Source organism: Oncorhynchus kisutch, linkage group LG5, assembly GCF_002021735.2.
Source record: "Oncorhynchus kisutch isolate 150728-3 linkage group LG5, Okis_V2, whole genome shotgun sequence".
NCBI classification, from domain to species: domain Eukaryota; kingdom Metazoa; phylum Chordata; class Actinopteri; order Salmoniformes; family Salmonidae; genus Oncorhynchus; species Oncorhynchus kisutch.
In genome coordinates this window covers 44,658,497-44,684,505 of record NC_034178.2, presented here as the reverse complement: position 1 = coordinate 44,684,505, position 26,009 = coordinate 44,658,497, and the positions used below count along the sequence as shown (strand labels likewise).

The 26,009-nt window shown below is 41.9% G+C and overlaps 1 protein-coding gene across 2 annotated transcripts in view; it reads right to left on the bottom strand.

The window, feature by feature from the left end:
• Nucleotides 1-4,125, bottom strand: part of cdk18 (cyclin dependent kinase 18) — a 45,786-nt gene extending 41,661 nt beyond the window's left edge. The window contains exon 1 of one of the 2 annotated variants that reach the window (XM_020483380.2): nt 3,730-4,125. The gene's annotated coding sequence lies outside the window, so the exon portion shown is untranslated. The remainder of the gene's footprint in view (nt 1-3,729) is intronic. The other variant, XM_020483381.2, reaches the window with a different exon arrangement.
• Nucleotides 4,126-26,009: the final 21,884 nt, after the last annotated feature.

Below are 26,009 nucleotides of genomic sequence, written 5' to 3'. Positions count from 1 at the left end.
CATCTGAGTGGTGATGTATTGGCTCTATTGACGACTTCATCTAACCCTGATTTCAGAGTACTCTCAAATTACTCATTGCTGTTTGTCCCCCAGCTCTCTCACAATCAATGCCCCCACACAGTGTGTGTAATATATATATATATATATATATATATATGGCCAGAGAAGGTTGATGCTGACCTTTTGCCCATACATCCGTGCCTCAGAGAGCAGAAAATCACCACTACTCATATCATGGTTGAGGAGTGACCGCCACTACAGGTCTCAGGGCTAAGACGATTGAGCGTAAGCTGGCAGAAACAAGCAGACCCCTTCTACATGAGGTACAGAGGAATGTGTCTTATCGTCTCTGTGAGGCAGTGTATCTTTACCAAGGAAAAGGGCTTTTACATTGTGTCAACTAAAGACGCAAACAGAAGCTACGGTCAAACTAAGAGTATCAAAGTGTCTTCAGCCAAAAAAATATATATTTTCTCAAGAACAGTTGCCTTCTCTTTTCCCTTCCACAGTGTTGTATTTCTCTCCTACGTAATGAAAAACGACTACTGAAATACTAGACAAAACATATTTCGTGCAGTAGTGGCTATGTAGAGACTTGTAGGGATTGTGTAGTTTATGCACTACTCAGATACACAATTAGAGTTGTGTTCAGTAGTAAAACAGTGTTTCCAGTAGTAAAGTAGTACTCAGGTAGAGATTTTAACTACTTGATGTTGGTTGTAAATAAGTATTAAAAACACTAACTCTTTAGTACACACAGGCTTGTCAATAGTAATCAGGTAGTGATTTTACTAGTTGATGTTGGTAGTAAATAAGCAGTCACTACAGCAGAAGAAGACAAAACAGGAAGTAGATAGTTGTTGTTAGCTAGCTAGTAAGTATGTATTTTTCTATCCAAATGTACAGTATGTTCATATTGGTATACTTACCCATCCTACTTAGTACTGTTGACCTGTTCCCAAGGAAGCACTCGACATAAGACTAGAGGCCGTTGTTTGTAAGAATAACATTGTTTATCAAATGTTTTTCTGTGTATGTGACCTCTGTTAGCAGATGATTGATAATGGCTTATTAAAATGGTTGTCTCTTGTGCTTGTCTTTGTTTTCTAAAAAGTTATGTGGTGGAGAAATGTGGCTGCAACAAAAAAGAGGATCTGAATATATATTGAACAATAATATAAACGCAACATGTAAAGTGTTGGTTCCATGTTTCATGGTTCTGAAATGAAAGATCCCAAGGGTGCTGAGGAATATTTTTGTCTGTAATAAAGCCCTTTTTGAAGAGGAACTCATTCTGATTGGGTGGGCCTGGCTCCCCAGTGGGTGGGCCTGTGCCCTCCAAGGCCCACACATGGGTGCACCCCTGCCCGGTCATGTGAAATCCATAGATTAGGGCCTAATTAATTTAAATCGACTGATTTCCTTATAAGAACTGCAACTAAGTCATATCCTTGAAATTGTTGCATGTTGCGTTTAGATTTTTATATAGTATAGTTAAGTCAAAGCTGAATGAAGACAAAGCCTCAAAGGGATTAACAAAAGTATACATGTCATTTTATAATTAATTTCATTTAAAAAATGCAAGTACGTTTGTATAAGCATACTAGTTCTTCTTTGATGATATAACTACAGTTAGAAACTTAAGGAAATAACATGTGCACTACTCTAGTCCCTCAGTCTTCATGGTAGTGTACACATTTTTTATTTATTTAACCTTTATTGTAATTATGGTAATGTAACGACATAATACAAACAGTGCTGATAAAGGCTGTTCGAGTTATTAATAGTTGTCTGTCTGTTTATCTCAGTCTGTCTCCCTCTGCCCTGCTGACAGTCTGCTGCCACAGAGCTTCCACACAACACACTGATGAATATTCAAAATATATATTTAAAAAAAAAGAAAAAAAAGGGAGGTTCTATGTTGATTAGGTGATGCATAATTGCGATAATCCCAGTCGGTATTAGAAAACAACCTGTTGTTACCTAGGTTACCCCATTGGCTCACAACAAATAGTTTACGTTTTTCAAAAGCAATTTTGTTGTTGTCTGCTTGTTTTAGTCAAATACAAAACAACATTTAAGAAAAGTACAATATGTCTAACAGACTGTTAAGGATTAACGCACATGTGTGTCAATCTAAGGGTGTGTTTGTAAATTTACTCTGGCTATCTACTCCGATTTCAGAGCTCTAGTCAGTGTGCCAGAGCGCAGAATAACTGGCAACACTTTCCATGACATAGACTGACCAGGTGAATTCAGGTGAATCCAGGTGAAAGCTGTGATCCCTTATTGAGGTCACTTGTTAAATCCACTTCAAATCAGTGTACATGAAGGGAAGGAGACAGGTTAAAGAAGGATTTTTAAACCGTGAGACAATTGAGATATGGATTGTGTATGTGTGCAAGAAAAAAAGGGCAAGAAAAATGGGCAAGAAAAAAGATTTTAGTGTCTTTGAATAGGGTATGGTAGTAGGTACAACTGAATATTAGGAAGTGTTCCGCAACAGGGTGATTAAATTAAGATCCTACACCTGTACACACACCTTTATGCTCCCTGTTTCTTTCTCAGTGATTCCATCTTCACTCATTGTGAGACCGTGTTTTTAACTAGCTCTTAAACAGCGATCTTTAGCCTAGTGTCTTTGGAGAACCAAGCTGGCAATTATAAAAAAAATATATATATATAATAATAATAAAATTAATTGTGCAAGAGTGCCAGAGGTGAATATGTGTCACTGCAAAGGACACAGGGCAAGGCCTTACCGATCCAGGGTTGGCAGATCTGTAGAAACCTCAAGCTAAAACTTTTAATTTAACTCTAGCATTTTGGATTTGAGATCAAATGTAGCGACACTACAGAATGTCACCTTTTATTTGAGTGTATTCTCATATTTGATCATATCCCCAAGACATGCTACGTTAATGTGTGTGTTACCGTGATTACTTGTTAGATATTGCTGCACTGTCGGAACTAGAAGAACACGCATTTCGCTACACCTGCAATAACATCTGCTAAACACGTGTATGTGACCAATACAATTTGATTTGATTATGGATAATCATGAATGAATCGTGACTATTGATGAGTGAGAAAAGAACACCGCCACATTAACCTCCGCTGTTATTGGTAATGGTGAGAGGTTAGCATTTTTTTTAGGAGGAGGGGGGGGGGGGGTATGACACACAGAGAGAGAGAGAGAGAGAGAGAGAGGGAGAGACACAGACACACAAAGATTAGCAGGCATACTTTTTGAAGGGAGGGGAGGGGAGGGGGGGGGTATGATCTTTCTGCCTGTGTCATTTTCTCACTCATTACATTTTCACGATTTATTCCTCAATATCCATAATCATGGAGGCATTTCACATTAATATAGAGGTGTTCAGAAACATATTTTCTTATTAACAATTTACCATTCTCTTCTATTGGACACAACAATCTGAGACAAACCAAAACAAACTGAAAAATGCATCCAACAAGTTTGTAGATTCACACGCTTGGTGTAGTTGCGTGCTAGGAATATGGGTACAACAAAGATTTGATTACTTTAATACACTGTCCAAATACCTATGACACCTTCAAATGGGGGGACTATATACATAAAGTGCTTCCATTTGCAAACGGTAAAACAGATAGGTATGAAAGATAGAGAGAAAGAGATACAGACAACGTGAGAAGTAACGTTACACACCGCTGCAGAGAGGGAGAGAGAGCAGCTGCAGTTGTACTTACAGGGGAGAAGAGGTCGCCCGCGAAGGGAAACAGAAGCCTCTCTCCTTCTATTTACGGTATCCAGAGATTTCCCAGGTGTGTGTGTAAAAGTGTAATTCTGTGTTTTAGGCAGATAATCCAGAGCTGCAGGAATGTTATTCCGATGGTAGCATGCAGAACACAAGCAAGAGAGAGAAATAGAAAGAGCGTAGTAGCAAGAGACAACCACTCCAATCTCCCCCTCTGACAGCGCAGGACTCAGCCACTCCGTCCGCCTGCATGCAATGACCTGCTGACTGAAAAATAATAAACAGAAAAAAACATAAACTAACTCGAGATTATGAGAAGAGAGGGAACGCTACAGAAGAGTGTTATCGTCAATCTCTCTCTCCGCCCCCTACCGCATTCACCCCGCCCTCATTGTTATAGCAACGGCCAATCACAGCTCAGCATCGCACAAGCGTTCCACAGCCTCCTCTGCAGTGTTGACATGATTCTCACTTTAACCAGCTAATGCAGGACAGCCATTTTTTGGAAACAGGTTGAAGCAACTGAACAAATCAAATTGTATTTGTCACACGCGCCGAATAAAACCGGTGTAGACCGTACAGTGAAATGCTTACTTACAAGCCCTCAACCAACAATCCGGTTTTAAGAAAATACAAAAAAATGAAGAGATAAGTATAACAAATAATAAAAAGCAGCAGTAAATAACAATAGCGGGGCTATATACAGGGGTTACCCGTACAGAGTCAGTGTGTCAAATTGCAGGGGCACCGGTGTCAAGGTCATTTATGTAATTATGTACATGTAGGTAGAGTTATTAAAGTGGCTATGCATAGATAATAACAGAGAGTAGCAGCAGCCATTTGATTAGCTGTTCAGGAGTCTTATGGCTTGAGGGTAGAAGCTGTTTTGAAGCCTCTGTGACCTAGACTTGGCGCTCCGGTACCGCTTGCCGTGCAGTAGCAGAGAGAACAGTCTATGACTAGGGTGGCTGGAGTCTTTGACAATTTTTAGGGCCTTCCTCTGACAGCCTGGTATAGAGGTCCTGGATGGCTTGGCCCCGGTGATGTACTGGGCCGTACGCACTACCCTCTGTAGTGCCTTGCAGTTGGAGGCCGAGCAGTTTCCATACCAGGCAGTGATGCAACCCGTCAGGATGCTCTCGACAATCATCTCCTTTACAGCAGTTATGAGAACAACACATGCACCTTTTAGTCTCGTAAACCCGACCCAAGGCAAAAGTAGTGAATACCCAGCAAACCGGGAACATTCCCAGAACATTAGCTAAGATTCCCATTAAGTTCTAGCTAGGGTTTTATCTTGAGAAAATGTTTTGACAAAATATATTTGTTTATCAAAAATGTTTGAGATTAAATATCCTTGGAATGTTCTCCTAACATTCACTAAAATGTTGTCCACAACATCTGTAACAACCACCAAAGAACATTCCCCAAATGTTTGTATGTTTGCATAAAACATGTGCCTGATGTTGCAAGAACGTTCCTGTAACACATTTAATCTGTTATTTTAAGTCCACGAATGTTTCATTCGGTTGTGGGAACAGTCTGGTGGGAACATTGTGGGGACATCACAAAAGATATGTTCCCAAAACACAAAAACTGTCTGGTTGTGCAGAAGATTCTACAATGTCTCTTTTAGAGTGCAAAAAACATTCATCTGATGTTACAAAAATGTCTCCATAACACATTTTGTCTGTTCTTTAAAGGTTCCCAGAATGTTTCATTAGGTTGTGGGAACATAGGGTTAACATGACTTGAAATACGTTCCCAAAACGCTAAAACTGTCCAGTTGTGCTGACGTTCAGAAAATGTTTGTATCAAGGTGCACATTTATTTTAATTTTATTTATTTCACCTTTATTTAACCAGGTAGGCAAGTTGAGAACAAGTTCTCATTTACAATTGCGACCTGGCCAAGATAAAGCAAAGCAGTTCGACAGATACAACGACACAGAGTTACACATGGAGTAAAACAAACATACAGTCAATAATACAGTATGAACAAGTCTATATACGATGTGAGACGGGAGGTAAAGGCAAAAAAGGCCATGGTGGCAAAGTAAATACAATATAGCAAGTAAAACACTGAAATTGTAGTTTTGTAATGGAAGAATGTGCAAAGTAGAAATAAAAATAATGGGGTGCAAAGGAGCAAAATAAATAAATTAATTAAATACAGTTGGGAAAGAGGTAGTTGTTTGGGCTAAATTATAGGTGAGCTATGTACAGGTGCAGTAATCTGTGAGCTGCTCTGACAGTTGGTGCTTAAAGCTAGTGAGGGAGATACGTGTTCACGGTAAGGTTGTTGTATTCAGTGCATGTGACAAATAAAATTGGATTGGATTCCTTTGATGTTGCAAGAATGATAACATAACATCCTTTATCAGTTCTTTAAAGGTTCCCAGAACATGTAAATACAGTGCATTCGGAAAGCATTCAGACCCCTTGACTTGTTCAAATTTTTGTTACGTTACAAATCAATCTACACACAACACCCCATAATGACATAGTAAAAACAGGTTTTTAGAAATGTGTGCAAATGTATATAAAAAAACAACAACTGAAATATCACATTTACATAAGTATACAGATCGTTTACTCAGAACTTTGTTGAAGAACCTTTGGCAGTGATTACAGTCTTGAGTCTTCTTGGGTATGACGCTACAAGCTTGGCAAACCTGTATTTGGGGAGTTTCTTCCATTCTTCTCTGCAAATTCTCTCAAGCTCTGTCAGGTCAGATGGGGAGCGTCGCTGCACAGCTATTTTCAGGTCTCTCCAGAGATGTTCGATCGGGTTGAAGTCCGGGTTCTGTATAGGGCCACTCAATGACATTCAGAGACTTGTCTCGAATGCCACTCCTGCATTGTCTTGGCTGTGTGTTTACTGTAGGGTCGTTGTCCTGTTGGAAGGTGAAACTTTACCCCAGTCTGAGGTCCTGAACGCTCTGGAGCAGGTTCTCATCAAGGATCTCTTTGTACTTTGCTCCATTCATCATTCCCTCGATCCTGACTAGTCTCCCAATCCCAGCTGCTGAAAAACAACCTCGCAGCATGATGCTGCCACATGAAGCTTGGCATTCAGGCCAAATAGTTCAATCTTGGTTTCATCAGAACAGGGAATCTTCTTTCTCATGGTCTGTGAGTCCTTTAAGTGCCTTTTGGCAAACTCCAAGCGGGCTCTCATGTGCCTTTTACTGAGGAGTGGCTTCCGTCTGGCCACTCTACCATATAGGCTTAATTGGTGGAGTACTGCAGAGATGGTTGTCCTTCTGAAAGGTTCTCCCATCTCTACAGAGGAACTTTGGAGCTCTGTCAGAGTGACCATGTCAGAGTGACCATGCTCAGTTTGGCCGGGTGGCCTGCACTAGGAAGAGTCTTGGTGGTTCCAAATTTCTTCCATTTAAGCATGATGGAGGGCACTGTCTTCTTGGTGACCTTCAATGCTGTAGCTTTCCCCAGATCTGTGCTTCGACACAATCCTGTCTCTGAGCTCTACAGACAATTCTTTCGACCTCATGGCTTGGTTTTTGCTCTGACATGCACTGTCAAAATCAAATCAAATCAAATGTATTTATACAGCCCTTTGTACATCAGCTGATATCTCAAAGTGCTGTACAGAAACCCAGCCTAAAACCCCAAACAGCAAGCAATGCAGGTGTAGAAGTACGGTGGCTAGGAAAAACTCCCTAGAAAGGCCAAAACCTAGGAAGAAACCTAGAGAGGAACCAGGCTATGTGGGGTGGCCAGTCCTCTTCTGGCTGTGCCGGGTGGAGATTATAACAGAACATGGCCAAGATGTTCAAATGTTCATAAATGACCAGCATGGTCGTATAATAATAAGGCAGAACAGTTGAAACTGGAGCAGCAGCACGGTCAGATGGACTGGGGACAGCAAGGAGTCATCATGTCAGGTAGTCCTGGGGCATGGTCCTAGGGCTCAGGTCAGTTGAAACTGGAGCAGCAGCACGGCCAGGTGGACTGGGGACAGCAAGGAGTCATCATGTCAGGTAGTCCTGGGGAATGGTCCTAGGGCTCAGGTCCTCCGAGAGAGAGAAAGAAAGAGAGAAGGAGAGAATTAGAGAATGCACACTTAGATTCACACAGGACACCGAATAGGACAGGAGAAGTACTCCAGATATAACAAACTGACCCTAGCCCCCCGACACATAAACTACTGCAGCATAAATACTGGAGGCTGAGACAGGAGGGGTCAGGAGATACTGTGGCCCCATCCGAGGACACCCCCGGACAGGGCCAAACAGGAAGGATATAACCCCACCCACTTTGCCAAAGCACAGCCCCCACACCACTAGAGGGATATCTTCAACCACCAACTTACCATCCTGAGACAAGGCTGAGTATAGCCCACAAAGATCTCTGCCATGGCACAACCCAAGGGGGGGCGCCAAGCCAGACAGGATGACCACATCAGTGAATCAACCCACTCAGGTCCCTTCCAGGGACGGCATGAGAGAGCCCCAGTAAGCCAGTGACTCAGCCAATGTAATAGGGTTAGAGGCAGAGAATCCCAGTGGAAAGAGGGGAACCGGCCAGGCAGAGACAGCAAGGGCGGTTCGTTGCTCCAGAGCCTTTCCGTTCACCTTCCCACTCCTGGGCCAGACTACACTCAATCATATGACCCACTGAAGAGATGAGTCATCAGTAAAGACTTAAAGGTTGAGACCGAGTTTGCATCTCTGACATGGGTAGGCAGACCGTTCCATAAAAATGGAGCTCTATAGGAGAAAGCCCTGCCTCCAGCTGTTTGCTTAGAAATTCTAGGGACAATTAGGAGGCCTGCGTCTTGTGACTGTAGCGTACGTGTAGGTATGTACGGCAGGACCAAATCAGAGAGATAGGTAGGAGCAAGCCCATGTAATGCTTTGTAGGTTAGCAGTAAAACCTTGAAATCAGCCCTTGCTTTGACAGGAAGCCAGTGTAGAGAGGCTATGATAATTTTTTTGGGTTTTGTCAGGATTCTAGCAGCCGTATTTAGCACCAACTGAAGTTTATTTAGTGCTTTATCCGGGTAGCCGGAAAGTAGAGCATTGCAGTAGTCTAACCTAGAAGTGACAAAAACATGGATGAATTTTTCTGCATAATTTTGGACAGAAAGTTTCAGATTTTTGAAATGTGACGTAGATGGAAAAAATCTGTCCTTGAAATGGTCTTGATATGTTCTTCAAAAGAGAGATCAGGGTCCAGAGTAACGCCGAGGTCCTTTACAATTTTATTTGAGACGACTGTACAACCATTAAGATTAATTGTCAGATTCAACAGAAGATCTCTTTGTTTCTTGGGACCTAGAACAAGCATCTCTGTTTTGTCTGAGTTTAAAAGTAGAAAGTTTGCAGCCATCCACTTCCTTATGTCTGAAACACATGCTCCTAGCATGGGCAATTTTGGGGCTTCACCATGTTTCATTGAAATGTACAGCTGTGTGTCATCCGCATAGCAGTGAAAGTTAACATTATGTTTTCGAATAACATCCCCAAGAGGTAAAATATATAGTGAAAACAATAGTGGTCCTAAAACAGAACATTGAGGAACACTGAAATTTACAGTTGATTTGTCAGAGGACAAACCATTCACAGAGACAGAGAGACAAAGAGAGACAAACTGAGAGACACAGAGACAAACTGATATCTTTCCGACAGATAAGATCTAAACCAGGCCAGAACTTGTCCGTGTAGACCAATTTGGGTTTCCAATCTCTCCAAAAGAATGTGGTGATCGATGGTATCAAAAGCAGCACTAAGGTCTAGGAGCACGAGGTCCGATGCCATTAAAATGTCATTTACCACCTTCACAAGTGCCATCTCAGTGCTATGATGGGGTCTAAAACCAGACTGAAGCATTTCGTATACTTTGTATGTCTTCAGGAAGGCAGTAAGTTGCTGCGCAACAGCCTTTTCAAAATTTTTTGAGAGGAATGGAAGATTCGATTTAGGCTGATAGTTTTTTATATTTTCTGGGTCAAGGTTTGGCTTTTTCAAGAGAGGCTTTATTACTGCCACTTTTAGTGAGTTTGGTACACATCCGGTGGATAGAGAGCCGTTTATTATGTTCAACATAGGAGGACCAAGCACAGGAAGCAGCTCTTTCAGTAGTTTAGTTGGAATAGGGTCCAGTATGCAGCTTGAAGGTACTGTCTTTCCAAGTTAGTCGGAAGACTTCCAGTTTGGTGTGGCGCAATTTCCGTTCAAATTTTCTGGAAGCTTGCTTCAGAGCTCGGGTATTTTCTGTGTACCAGGGAGCTAGCTTCTTGTTTTTAGTTTTTAGGGGTGCAACTGCATCTAGGGTATTGCGCAAGGTTAAATTGAGTTCCTCAGTTATGTGGTTAACTGATTTTTGTCCTCTGGCGTCCTTGGGTAGACAGAGGGAATCTGGAAGGACATCAAGGAATCTTTGTGTTGTCTGTGAATTTATAGCACGACTTTTGATGTTCCTTGGTTGGGGTCTGACCAGATTATTTGTTGCAATTGCAAACGTAATACAATGGTGGTCCGATAGTCCAGGATTATAGGGGAAAAAATTCAGATCCACAACATTTATTCCATGGGACAAAACTAGGTCCAGCATATGACTGTGACAGTGAGTGGGTCCAGAGACATGTTTGACAAAACCCACTGAGTCGATGATGGCTCCGAAAGCCTTTTGGAGTGGGTCTGTGGACTTTTCCATGTGAATATTAAAGTCACCAAAGATTAGAATATTATCTGCTATGACTACAAGGTCCGATAGGAATTCAGGGATTAGTTAGGGGGTCAACTATGGGACCTTATATAGACAGGTGTGTGCTTTTCCAAATCATGTCCAATCTATTTAATTTACCACAGGTGGACTCCAATCAAGTTGTAGAAACATCTCAAGGATGATCAATTTTATTTGTCACATGAGCTCAATTTCAAGTTTCATAGCAAAGGGTCTGAATACTTATGTAAATAAGGTAGTTATGTTTTTTGTTTTTAATACATTTCTAAAAACCTGTTTTCGCTTTGTCTTTATTGTGTTTATTGTGTTGATGAGGAAAAATTTAATTTCATCCATTTTAACATAACAATATGTGTAAAAAGTCAAGGGGTCTGAATACTTTCTGAATGCACTGTAGGTTGTGGGAACATTGCAAGAGGTAGGCTACCAAAACCCAAAATATGCTTAGTTGTGATATAATTCATACATTCATGTTTAAGTTACGTTGCACAGAACATTCACCTTATTAGAATATTTGTTTAAGGTTTAAAATAATATTCCATTGATGTTCATGTCTTGGAGGTCCTCCAAACATTTAGAAAATGTTTTATTTAAGTTTGACCTAATATCACCATAACATATCACAGCAACCAAATTAAAGCATATTGGAATACATCCCCATTATGTTTCTCTCAAATCAAATCAAATGCATTTATATAGTCCTTCTTACATCAGCTGATATCTCAAAGTGCTGTACAGAAACCCAGCCTAAAACCCCAAACAGCAAGCAATGCAGGTGTAGAAGCACGGTGGCTAGGAAAAACTCCCTAGAAAGGCCAAAACCTAGGAAGAAACCTACATTCTTTCTAGATGTAATTTCAATGTGCATTTGAGGACTGTATTGTAGGTGATATAGTATTTTAATTTCATTCATAGGACATTTGAACAGCATTTAATTATGCAAACACAGCCATATTTATGTACACTTCATACAGTATATTGACAATCTGCACATGTGGGGTTTGAACCTGCAGTGTTTGGATCCTCTTGGAAGCTCTCTTTCATTGTCTTTTTTTTAGTATGTAGACATGGCAGTATGGTCAATTAGGAATTTCATGCTTATTTTTTAATCCTTTTTAGACATAACTAATCCAGGAAATTGATGGTAACTGGGTTATTCTCCATCATTTCACCCATATTCTTTATATGCTGAGTACTTCTCGGCTCATATTTACAAGATTTACAAGATCCAAGAGTGCGGATCTAGGATCACTTTTGCTTTTCAGATTATGAAAAATGATTGGGGGACCATATCAAGCGTCTTAAAGTAGGAATTATACTGGGTGCTTTAAAAAAAAAGTTTAGCAGTCAATTTTTACATAATGTAAAAGTATTTTTACAGTTAGTCTAAATTCTGCATTTCTGACTGAATATATTAATATAAAATAAATAAAGAAATCCTCTCTTTTAGTACAGTATATTAGAGCCTCAATTTCGTGGTTACAGAATATGTGGGATTGAATTTGCAGGACACAACACCATTTCTGAGTTATTCATAGGAAGAACCAGGATGAAAGTAACACTTTTAGTTTTTTTCTTAATCACTCAGAGATCGATAGATCTAGACACACCATATTTCAAGACAAACAACTTACCAGTCAAAAGTTTGGACACACCTACATTCAAGGGTTTTTCTTTATTTTTGTACTATTTTCTACATTGTAGAATAATAGTCAAAACATCATAACTATGAAATAATACATATGGATTCATGTAGTAACCAAAAAAGTGTTAAACAAATCTAAATATATTTTACATTTGACATTCTTCAAAGTAGCCACCTTTTTCCTGATGACAGCTTTGCACACTCTTGGCATTCTCTCAACCAGCTTCATGAGGTAGTAACCTGGTATTCATTTCAATTAACAGGTCTGCCTTGTTAAAAGTTAATTTGTGGAATTTCTTTCCTTCTTAATGCGTTTGAGCCAATCAATTGTGTACAGAAGATAGCCCTGTTTGGTAAAATACCAAGTCCGTATTATGGCAAGAACAGCTCAAATAAGCAAAGAGAAACGACAGTCCATCATTACTTTAAGACATGAAGGTCAGTCAACATGGAACAATCCAAGTACTTTTAAAGTTTCTTCAAGTGTATTCACAAAAACCACCAAGCGCAATGATGAAACTGGCTCTCATGAGGACAGCCACAGGAAAGGAAGAACCAGAGTAACCTCTGCTGCAGACGTTGAGTTAATTAGAGTTAACTGCACCTCAGATTGCAGCCCAAATAAATGCTTCACGGAGCTCAAGTAATAGACACATCTCAACATTAACTGTTCATAGGAGACTGCGTGAATTAGGCCTTCATGGTCGAATTGCATGAAAGCAACCACTATTAAAGGACACCAATAAGAAGAAGAGACTTGCTTGGGCCAAGAAACATGAGCAATGGACATTAGATCGGTGGAATTATGTCCTTTCGTCTGATTCTGTCCTTTGTGCCAAATGTGTGATTTTTGTTTCCAACCGCTGTGACTTTGTGAGACACAGAGTATTGAACAGATGATCCCACCGTGAAGCATGGAGTTAGAGGTGTGATGGTGTGGTGGTGCTTTGCTAGTGACACTTGTGATTTATTTAGAATTCAAGGCACACTTAACCAGCATGGCTACAACAGCATTCTGCAGCGATACGCCATCCCATCTGGTTTGCGCCTAGTGGGACTATCATTTGTTTTTCAACAGGATAATGACCCAAAATACACCTCCAGGCTGCGTAAGGGCTATTAGACCAAGAAGGAGAGTGATAGTGCTGCGTCAGATGACCTGGTCTCCACAATCACCCGACCTCAACCCACTTGAGATGGTTTGGAATGCGTTGGACTGCAGAGTGAAGGAAAAGCAGCCAACAAGTGCTCAGCATATGCGAGAACTCCTTCAAAACTTTTTGGAAAAGCATTCCTCATGAAGCTGGTTGAAAGAATGCCAGAGTGTGCAAAGCTGTTGTCAAGGCAAAGGGAGGCTGCTTTGAAGAAACTGCTTGCACAATATCTGTCTTATCTCCGTGTTTCAGGTTTGTAATGCTTGTTACTTTCAAAAAATTTACTATCAGCCATAATTTCATGTTGGTGTCGATTTGAATAATTAATACTATAGTTTAGAAATGTATGAAAATGAACCTTGCATCAACATCGCAATGTTGCCCAACCACAGTATTTTGCCTTACAATATTAATGGGACATAAATGGATGACGTAATAGCCATTTTAACCATAATTTTCTCATCTCACTTAAATGGGAATGTAGTAGGACATGTTTTTCACCATTTTCAACGGTTATTCATGTTTAGCCCTACCAATCAGGTGCACTCCAGCTGTCCTTGTCATGCCTTAATAGAATACATGTTTTGATTCTTGTCACGTCCTGACCTTAGTTCCTTTTTTTATGTCTCTATTTTAGGTTGGTCAGGGCATGAGTTGGGGTGGGCATTCTATGTTTTGTTCTATGTTTGTATTTCTATGTGTTTGGCCCGGTATGGTTCCCAATCAGAGGCAGCTGTCAATCGTTGTTCCTGATTGAGAACCATACTTAGGCAGCCTGTTTTCGCCCTTGAGGGGTGGGTAGTTGTTTTCTGTCTTTGTGTGTCTGCACCAGACAGAACTGTTTCGGTTTTAGATATTAAGCTATTAAAGAACTCTGTGGCCGGTTGAACCTCTCTAATGGAGGAGTAGCAGTGTGAGCAGTGGTCTTTACAGCACATACGTTTGTTTTGTAACTGATGGCAATGGTGCTAATGGGTCAGAGTTCAGCATCAGAGCGCTGGTGGGCCCAGAATCAGGCCAGGAAACAGGAAGTAGGGTACCAAAGGCTTGCTGCTGATTAGATGATTATTTGGATGAATTGGCTTGCAGTGGAATTTACACAAAACCCTCCAACTGGATTTGGCCTCAGTCCCACTAGGCAGGGCTGGAGAGAGAGAGGGGCAGATAATCTCTCTATTATCTACTACTGTTTACATCAGTATGTACATTGTGTGGCTGTGTCTGTTTTGTTTTCATATTCTGCATAACTGATCTGCATTGGTGCTCCGCCTCAGCTGGTGAATTATCAACACAACCATCTCTCAATTATCTCACATTCCACTTCACCCTCCACAGCCACCTCACCTTCCTCAAATACCTGAACTCATTTTACCTCCCACAGCCCCCTCGCCTTCCTCAACTACCTGAAGTCATTTGACCCTCCACAGCCCCCTCACCTTCCTCAACTACCTGAACTCATTCCACCCTCCACAGCCACCTCACCTTCCTCAAATACCTGAACTCATTTTACCCTCCACAGCCCCCTCGCCTTCCTCAACTACCTGAAGTCATTTGACCATCCACAGCCCCCTCACCATCCTCAACTACCTGAAGTCATTTGACCCTCCACAGCCCCCTCACCTTCCAAAACTACCTGAAGTAATTTGACCCTCCACAGCCCCCCCACCTTCCTCAACTACCTGAAGTCATTTGACCCTCCACAGCCCCCTCACCTTCCTCCAATACCTGAAGTCATTTGACCCTCCACAGCCCCCTCACCTTCCTCCACTACCTGAAGTCATTTGACCCTCCACAGCCCCCTCGCCTTCCTCAACTACCTGAAGTCATTTGACCCTCCACAGCCCCCTCGCCTTCCTCCACTACCTGAAGTCATTTGACCCTCCACAGCCCCCTCACCTTCCTCCACTACCTGAAGTCATTTGACCATCCACAGCCCCCTCACCATCCTCAACTACCTGAAGTCATTTGACCCTCCACAGCCCCCTCACCTTCCAAAACTACCTGAAGTCATTTGACCCTCCACAACCCCCTCACCTTCCACACATTTTCTGTTCACCCAGGGTCTATCTGACCCTCTCTATGGGAGGTGTCCTCTTCAACACCCCTCACATCACAGGTAGAAGTCACAGAGGGAAAATCTGCAATGAAAACCTATAAGTAGATGACTTCCCTTGCGGAATAAGTGCCGTTTGACTTGAGAGACAGCCAAAGTAAATGCACAGGTATGATCTTGCATGAAATATGACGTTTGCTAAATTTGTTGTCAGAGCAGAGAGGTTGAGCTAATGAAATATTTATTTAGGCCGATAGGGTGGCCCTCAAAGCGTCTCTCTCTCCCAGAATAGTCCATTATATTCTCTATTTAGAATCATCACTGTTTGGCCACGTAAATAACATAATAGCATTAGGATCAATAACTTGGTCTTACACTGTTTATTGAACAGAAAACTCCAATGAAATACAAATGAACAAATTCACACACACACACGAATAGTACTGAGCAGCATGGAACAGAAGCTCGGGCTGGAACATTCTTCAGACTGATTAGAATGGCTGTGTCCTTCAGTACAGGGTGCACACTCACTCACACACACACACACACACACACACACACACACACACACACACACACACACACACACACACACACACACACACACACACACACACACACATTAACGCACACACACACACACACATTAACGCACACAGGGGAAATGGGTGAGGAGAAGAACATAACAGAAAATGTAAATCCTTTCCAGGGAGATGCTGGCACCAAAGTAGTGGTTTAATATTTAATGAACAAACAGAGATCAGGACATGGAGCCGAGTCTCTCTCTCTCTCTCTCTCTCTCTCTCTCTATATATATATATATATATATATATATATATATATATATATATATATATATATATATATATATATAAATAAACAGTTGAAGTCGGAATTTTACATACACTTAGGTAGGAGTCATTAAAACTCATTTTTCAACCACTCCACAAATTTCTTGTTAACAAACTATAGTTTTGGCAAGTGGGGTTTGGACATCTACTTTGTGCATGACATAAGTCATTTTGTTTACAGACAGATTATTTCACTTATAATTCACTGTATCACAATTCCAGTGGGTCACAAGTTTACATACACTAAATTGACTGTATCTTTAAACAGATTGGAAAATTCCAGAAAATTATGTCATGGCTTTAGAAGCTTCTGATAGGCTAATTGCATCATTTGAATCAATTGGAGGTGTACCTGTGGATGTATTTCAAGGCCTACCTTCAAACTCTGTGCCTCTTTGCTTGACATCATGGGAAATCAAAAGAAATCAGTCAAGACCTCAGAAAATAAATTGTAGACCTCCACAAGTCTGGATCATCCTTGGGAGCAATTTACAAATGCCTGAAGGTACCACGTTCATCTGTACAAACAATAGTATGTACACAAGTATAAACACCATGGGTCCACGCAGCCATCATACCACTCAGGAAGGATAGGTGTTATGTCTCCTAGAGATTAACGTACCTTGGTGCGAAAAGTGCAAATCAATCCCAGAACAACAGCAAAGGACCATGTGAAGATGCTGGAGGAAACAAGTACAAAAGTATCTATATCCACAGTAAAACGAGTCCTATATCGACATTACCTGAGAGGCCGCTCAGCAAGGAAGAAGCCGCTGCTCCAAAACCGCCATAAAAAAGCCAGACTACGGTTTGCAACTGCACATGGGGACAAAAATCGTACTTTTTGGAGAAATGTCCTCTGGTCTGATGAAACAACTGTTTGGCCATAATGACCATCGTTATGTATGGAGGGAAATGTGGGAGGCTTGCAAGCCGAAGAACACCATCCCAACCGTGAAGCATGGGGGTGGCAGCATCATGTTGTGGGGGTGCTTTTCTGCAGGAGGGACTGGTGCACTTCACGAAATAGATTGCTTCATGAGGATGGAAAATTACGTGGATATATTTAAGCAACATCTCAAGACATCAGTCAGGAAGTTAAAGCTTGGTCGCAAATGGGTCTTCAAAATGGACAATGACCCCAAGCATACTTTTAAAGTTGTGGCAAAATGGCTTAAGGACAACAAAGTCACGGTATTGGAATTGCCATCACAAAGCCCTGACCTCAATCCTATAGAACATTTGTGGGCAGAACTGAAAAAGCGTGTGTGAGCAAGGAGGCCTACAAACCTGACACACACACACACACACACACACACACACAAACACACACACACACACACACACACACACACACACACACACACACACACACACACACACACACACACACACACACACACACACACACACACACACACACACACACACACACACACTTTTGGTGAGCAGGAGCAGATGACTAGAAACACATGAATCTCCCAGGCAGAGGGAGGAACCCTCCAGCCCAGACCAATTACACTGTCTCTGTAGAGAACAGAAAAGAGTTCCCCTCCAACAATACATCCAGAGGAGAGATAAACACACTGCGAAGTACCTTCATTCTTTATACTCAGCAGGAGTATAAATACATCTTTCTCTCTCTCTGTCTCTCTCTCTCTCCTCTCTCTCTCTTGCTGTTTTTTCTATTCTTTCAATAGTTCAGTTTCAAGGATTAGTTTCTCATTATCATTATATAAACTCAGCAAAAAAATAAACAGGACCCTGTCTTTCAAAGATAATTCGTAAAAATCCCAATAACTTCACAGATTTTCATTGTAAAGGGTTCAAACACTCTTTCCCATGCTTGTTAAATATATATTTTTGATTTATTTCACCTTTATTTAACCAGGTAGGCTAGTTGAGAACAAGTTCTCATTTGAGACTGCGACCTGGCCAAGAAGCAGTTCAACACATACAACAACACAGAGTTACACATGGAACACAAAAACATTCAATCAATAATACAGTAGAAAAATCTATATACAGCATGTGCAAATGAGGTAGGATAAGAGAGGTAAGGCAATAAATAGGCCATGGTGGCAAAGTAATTACAATATAGTAATTAAACACTGGAATGGTAGGATGTGCAGATGATGAATGTGCAAGTTGAGATACTGGGGTGCAGAGGAGAAGGATAAATAAATACAGTATGGGGATGAGGTAGATTGGATGGGTTATTTACAGATGAGCTATGTACAGGTGCAGTGATCTGTGAGCTGCTCTGTCAGCTGGTGCTTAAAGCTAGAGAGGAAGATATGAGTCTCCAGCTTCAGAGATTTTTGCAGTTCGTTCCAGTCATTAGCAGCAGAGAACTGGAAGGAGAGGCGGCCAAAGGAAGATTTGGCTTTAGGGGTGACCAGTGAGATATACCTGCTGGAGCGCGTGCTACGGGTGGGTGCTGCTATGGTGACCAGTGAGCTGAGATAAGGCGGGGCTTTACCTAGCAGAGACTTGTAGATGACCTGGAGCCAGTGGATTTGACAACGAGTATGAAGCGATGGCCAGCCAACGAGAGCATACAGGTCGCAGTGGTGGGTAGTATATGGGCCTTTGGTGACAAAACGGATGGCACTGTGATAGACTGCATCCAATTTGTTGAGTAGAGTGTTGGAGGCTATTTTGTAAATTACATCGCCGAAGTCGAGGATCGGGCGGATGGTCAGTTTTACGATGATATGTTTGGTAGCATGAGTGAAGGATGCTTTGTTGCGAAATAGGAAGCCGATTCTAGATTTAGTTTTGGATTGGAGATGTTTAATGTGAGTCTGGAAGGAGAGTTTACAGTCTAACCAGACACCTAGGTATTTGTAGTTGTCCACATATTCTAAGTCAGAACCGGGCAGTTGCGGGCAGCGATCGGTTGAAGAGCATGCGTTTAGTTTTACTTGTATTTAAGAGCAGTTCCGTGGAGGCCACGGAAGGAGAGTTTTATGGCATTGAAGCTCGTCTGGAGGTTAGTTAACACAGTGTCCAACGAAGGGCCAGAAGTATACAGAATGGTGTCGTCTGCGTAGAGGTGAATCAAAGAATCACCAGCAGCGAGAGCGACATCATTGATGTATACAGAGAAGAGAATCGGCCCGAGAATTGAACCCCGTGGCACTCCCATAGAGACTGCCAGATGTCCGGACAACAGGCCCTCCGATTTGAGACACTGAACTGAAAAGTAGTTGGTGAACCAAGTGAGGCAATCATTTGAGAAACCAAGGCTGTTGAGTGTGCCAATAAGAATGTTGTGATTGACAGAGTCAAAAGCCTTAGCCAGGTCGATGAATACGGCTGCACAGTAATGCCTCTTATCGATGGTGGTTATGATATCGTTTAGGACCTTGAGTGTGGCTGAGGTGCACCCATGACCAGTTCTGAAACCAGATTGCATAGCGGAGAAGGTACGGTGAGATTCGAAATGGTTGGTAATCTGTTTGATAACTTGGCTTTCAAAGACCTTAGAAAGGCAGGGTGAAAATAGATATAGGTCTGTAGCAATTTGGGTCTAGAGTGTCTCCCCCTTTGAAGAGGGGATGACCGCGGCAGCTTTCCAATCTATGGGAATCTCAGACGACACGAAAGAGAGATGGACAAGGCATATTGATATTAGGGAGAGGCATGCGTAGCCAAGTGATTGTATGGGTCCAGTGAGTGGTTGGGCTGGCTGGGGACACGGCGATTCAGACAGTTAGCAGGCCGAGGCTAGCAAGCTAGCATAAGGGCCTTAGAGGGACATCGCGATGGGGGAAAAGTCTGTTTTTGCCTCCTCGTGCGGTGACGTCGATAGACCAGTCGTGGAATTAGTAGGGTTCCAAGTAGCAGAGGGGTTCAAGTCCAATTGGCAAAATGGGTATAGTGGTTCAAGAAACTGACCGGTGGATCAGCTAACAGTCCAATATGCTATAGATAGCTAGCAGGCCGCGGTTAGCAGAATGGGCCTTCGGGGATGTCGTGCCTGAGGGGCCTGTTGGGATCCTCCGGCAGATTATGTCGGTATTCCAGTCGTGAAGGATTGGCGGGGTTCCATGCCCCATACCGGCAGTAGAAGGGGTCCGGATATTGTAGCAATTAATTAATGAACATGCACCTGTGGAACGGTCGTTAAGACACTAACAGCTTACAGACGGTAGGCAATTAAGGTCACAGTTATGAAAACTTAGGACACTAAATAGGCCTTTCTGCTGACTCTGAAAAACACCAAAAGAAAGATGCCCAGGGTCCCTGCTCATCTGCGTGAATGTGCCTTAGGCATGCTGCAAGGAGGCATGAGGACTACAGATGTGGTACTGTGAGATGCCTAATACAGAGCTACAGGGAGACAGGACGGACAGCTGATCGTCCTCGCAGTGGCAGACCACGTGTAACAGCACCTGCACAGGATCGATACCTCCGAATATCACACCTGCGGGACAGGCACAGGATGGCAGGACAGGACAACAACTGCCCGAGTTACACCAGGAATACACAATCCCTCAATCAGTGCTCAGACTGTCCACAATAGGCTGAGAGAGGCTGGACTGAGGGCTTTTAGGCCTGTTGTAAGGCAGGTCCTCACTGGAAATCACCGGCAACAACATTGCCTCTTGGCACAAACCCACCGTCGCTGGACCAGACAGGACTGGCAAAAAAAAGAGTCCCAGTTTTGTCTCACCGGGGGTGATGGTCGGATTCGTGTTTATCATCGAAGGAATGAGCGTTACACCGAGGCCTGTATTCTGGAGTGGGATTGATTTGGAGGTGGAGGGTCCGTCATAGTCTGGGGGGGGTGTCACAGCATCATCGGACTGAGCTTGTTGTCATTGCAGGCAATCTCAAAGCTGTGCGTTACAGTGAAGACATCCTACTCCCTCATGTGGTACCCTTCCTGCAGGCTCATCCTGACATGACCCTCCAGCATGACAATGCCATCAGCCATACTGCTCATTCTGTGCTTGATTTCCTGCAAGACAGGAATGTCAGTGTTCTGCCATGGCCAGCGAAGAGCCCGGATCTCAATCCCATTGAGCACGTCTGGGACCTGTTGGATCGGAGGGTGAGGGCTAGGGTCATTCCCCCAAGAAATGTCCGGGAACTTGCAGGTGTCTTGGTGGAAGAGTTGGGTAACATCTCACAGCAAGAACTGGCAAATCTGGTGCAGTCCATGAGGAGGAGATGTACTGCAGTACTTAATGCAGCTGGTGGCCACACCAGATACTGTTACTTTTGATTTTGACCCCCCTTTGTTCAGGGACATATTATTCCATTTCTGTTAGTCACATGTCTGTGGAACTTGTTCAGTTTATGTCTCAGTTGTTGAATCTTGTTATGTTCATACAAATATTTACACATGTTAAGTTTAGTGAAAATAAACACATTTGACAGTGAGAGGACGTTTAATTTTTTGCTGAGTTTAAATATGACAATGTAATAGAATATGATATAATGTAATCACATCACATTCAATTAGAACAGCAGGGAGATGGTCCTCAGGCAACTCCTCTCCATATGTTTCACTTTAACTTAAACCTATCCTATGCATTATATAATGTTTGTGTTCGATGATACATAATGTAGTACATGTCAATAAGGAACTATAGAACAGGTTAACATTTCATCAATTGTAGAGGATCTTGTAGGTACACACTGAATCCATGTTAAAATCATGTAAATCATTCTTTGATAGGTTTTCAGGGGTAAGTTAACATCTCTCTCTGTCTGCTGTGGTGAGGCTCAGGCTGCCAAAACAGGTGACTGTTCTTTTGTCTGCCTGCTAAATGTACTCCCAGAGAGGTGACATTAATTAGACAAACTGACAATTGGATATGCTGGAGGCTCAGGATATTACCATTAATTATCATAATTGACTGTAGAATACGTTTTTTCTCTGGTTTTCTGGCTGTGTTTGGACCGTTCTGTCCATGCCAGCTGCAGAATAGAGGTAGAGAGCTGAAGGGAGAGGGGGGAAATGAATGCTCCAGAGAGGAGCAGGTCAATATATGGGCCATTCTAGCACAAAATGGCTGCCATGCCGTGCATCATCCAGGTAAGGTACTTGGAAAACCATGTAAAAGAAGCACTATGTAAATGTTATGTAATCCATTATTATATGGAGAAAGCATATGAATACCATAAAAGATGTAAGGAAATACTCTGATTCAAACGATTTTCTCTTGTTCTTACCCCTTTGTTACCGTTTAAAACTGAAAGCCAAACATCCCCCAGTTGTACTCATGTTATTCACACTTCCGAGAGAGAACACTCGTAGCACTAACTAGTGTCTAATTCATTATGCGTGCTACATCATGTTCTGTACAGAATGGCTGTATGGAACATAGGCCTTCACCCTGGGCTGCATCGAAAGCTGTGGTGTATTGTGTGTTACACGCCGGTTGTTTTAGATACACCTCATTAACGTGGTGTGTTGCATATGTAAGTTACATTGTCTTTAATCAACACAGGGCTCTCCTTCATGCCTCAGTGGGCTTAGACCTCCCCTGTATCTGCCATTCCACCTCCTTCCCCTTCCCCAAGCCAAGCAGATAAGACTGACCTTACAGAGACGGGGGTAGAAAGAAAGAAAGAAAGAAAGAAAGAAAGAAAGAAAGAAAGAAAGAAAGAAAGGAGGAGAGGAGCCACAAATGGAACATACAAGAAGCCCCAAAAGTTCAAGTTGATATACTATTAAGGATTTAGCTCAAAAGTGTAAAAAATACCTAAATTCAGAAAATATTAATTGATCCGCATTGCAATAAATGATGGGGTCTTCCTGCCACACTCCACACTTAATTTTGGCCAAATGTAATTATCACGTTAAGCCTCAGTCAAAGTAGGTCCGAATGGGGACGTCACATTATGTACTTCCCCAACACACCAGTAGATGGCAATGTTCACCCATTCTTATAGCTCGAGGAAAGACTATTTCAGATTTATTCACAATAATCTTATTTAAAAGAACAAGCTTTTATTGACCAGTTAAGATTAATCTCCTAAGATTTCAGAGACATCCTAAAATATTTTTTTATCAGGTTTAATCAGCTCTTGATGGAGAGAAGGCAGACATTTTCCAGATACAATACTGTACGGGCTTGCCACTATATGTAAGACCAGAGGCAAATCTCTGCCAGAGCTATAAGCCACATTCACAGAGAACAGGAACACTCCTCTGCTCTGCCACACATTACATCATTCCTAGTATCAAATCTCAACAGAAAGGGGTTTACAGCAAAATCATTTAGGTAAAAAAAGGATTTAAACAATACCAAATACATTTATTTCACAGTTTTGTGTATTAGCTACAGAAGTGTATGTTTAACATTTTCATAAAGTATCACAGATATGTAATGATGATATAATACGATTCTCTTTGAGATATACCAGGGAATCCAAACACTTTGTATTGCTCCTTTTAACTCCTTTGCACCTGCAGATCCGCATTATCAGGTGTGCATTTTTATTTTGTTTCCTATGTTGACAGTACATTGTCATGCTAAGAGCCTCCTGTAATTTGAATGGTTAAACCTTCATCTTGTGTCTATGAACAAAAAAACAAAAACAATATCTATCATCTCTCATGACTCCATTCTTGCAAGTATTAAGATGTCTTCCTCAAAGAGATTGTATATATGCATGTTGTGATTTGAACAAAAATACCCTTTAATTCACACTTTATTTGTATTTATTCATTATTGCATTGAAGAAAACAAAGTGAAACATTTCCCTTTTTAGATAAAACTAAACTAAATATAATCACGTCACCAAATATTTGATTAAGACACATTGTTTTGCAATGAAGGTCTACAGTAGCCTCAGCAACCCTCTGTAGGGTAGCACCATGGTGTAGCCGGAGGACAGCTAGCTAATGTCCTCCTCTGGGTACATTGACTTCAAAACAAAACCATGGAGGTTCATGGTTCTCACCCAATTCCATAGACTTACACAGTAATTATGTCAACTTCTGGAGGATGTCCTCCAACCTATCAGAGCTCATGTAGCATGAACTGACATGTTGTCCACCCAATCAAAGGATCAGATAATTAATTTAGTAACGAAAGCATAAGCTACAGCTAGCTAGCACTGCAGTGCATAAAATGTGGTGAGTAGTTGACTCAAAGAGAGAGAAAGACAACAGTTAAACCTTTTGAACAAATTCATTTCTTCCAAAATGAAGGAGAAGCAAGAGAGAGCGAGAGACATCGAGAGAGAAAGAGAGAGTGAGCTATATTTAGTAGTAGCTATATATTTTTACTTTCATTTACTAAGCTAGGAATCTGGTTGATATCCCTCAATGAATACAACACAATACACGTGAACAAAACCGAAACAGTACCGTGTGGCGAACAGACACGGAAACAATCACCCACAAAACAACAGTGAAACCCAGGCTACCTAAGTATGATTCTCAATCAGAGACAACTGTCAACACCTGCCTCTGATTGAGAACCATACTAAGCCGAACACAGAAAACCAACCTATATACACAAAACATAGAATGCCCACCCAACTCACGTCCTGACCAACTAAAACAAACAAATAACACAAGAACTAGGGTCAGAACGTGACAGTGTATGTAAACTTCTGACCCACTGGGAATGTGATGAAAGAATTAAAAGCTGAAATAAATCATTCTCTCTACTATTATTCTGAAATTTTACATTCTTAAAATAAAGTGGTGATCCTAACTGACCTAAGACAGGGAATTTTTACTCGGATTAAATGTCAGTTTAGTTTAAATGTATGTGGCTAAGGTGTATGTAAACTTCCGACTTCAACTACATATACACCTGTTAAGGTGAAAGGTCCCAGAGTTTGCAACACCAATGAGCAAGGGGCACCACCAAGCAAGCGGCACCATGAAGACCACGGGGCTCTCCAAACAGGTCAGAGACAAAGTTGTGGAGAAGTACAGATCAGTGTTGGGTTATAAAAGAATATCTGAAACTTTGAACATCCCACGGAGCAGCATTAAATCCATTATTAAACAGTGGAAAGAATATGGCACCACAACAAACCTGCCAAGAGAGGGCCACCCACCAAAACTAACAGACCAGTCAAGGAGCACATTAATCAGAGAGGTAACAAAGATAACCCTGAAGGAGCTGCAAAGCTCCACAGCGGAGATTGAAGTATCTGTCCATAGGACCACTTTAAGCCATACACTCCACAGAGCTGGGCTTATGGAACAGGGTCCAGAAAAAAAGCCATTGCTCATAGAACAAAATCAACAAACACATTTGGTGTTCACCTAAAGACATGTGGGAGACTCCCAAAATATATGGAAGGTACTCGGGTCAGATGAGACTCAAATTGAGCTTTTTGGCCATCGATGTCTGGAGCAAACCCAACACCTCTCATCAACCCGAGAACTCCATCCCCACAGTGAAGCATGGTGGTGGCAGCATCATGCTTTGGTGATGTTTTTCATCGACAGGGACAGTGAAACTGCTCAGAATTGAAGGAATGATCGATGCCGCTAAATACAGGGAAATTCTTGAGGGAGACCTGTTTCAGTATTCAAGAGATTTGAAACTGGGACGTAGGTTCACCTTCCAGCAGGACAATGACCCTAAGCATACTGCTAAAACAAGATTTAAATGTCTTGGAATGGCCTAGTCAAAGCCCAGACCTCAATCCAATCGAGAATCTGTGGAATGACTTAAAGATTGCTGTACAACAGCGGAACCCATCCAACGTGATGGAGCTGGAGCAGTTTTGCCTTGAAGAATTGACAAAAATCCCAGTGGCTAGGTGTGCCAAGCATATAGAGACATACCCCAAGACACTTGCAGACTAATTGCTGCAAAAGGTGGCTCTACAAAGTATTGGCGTTGGGGGGGTGAATAGTTATGCAATG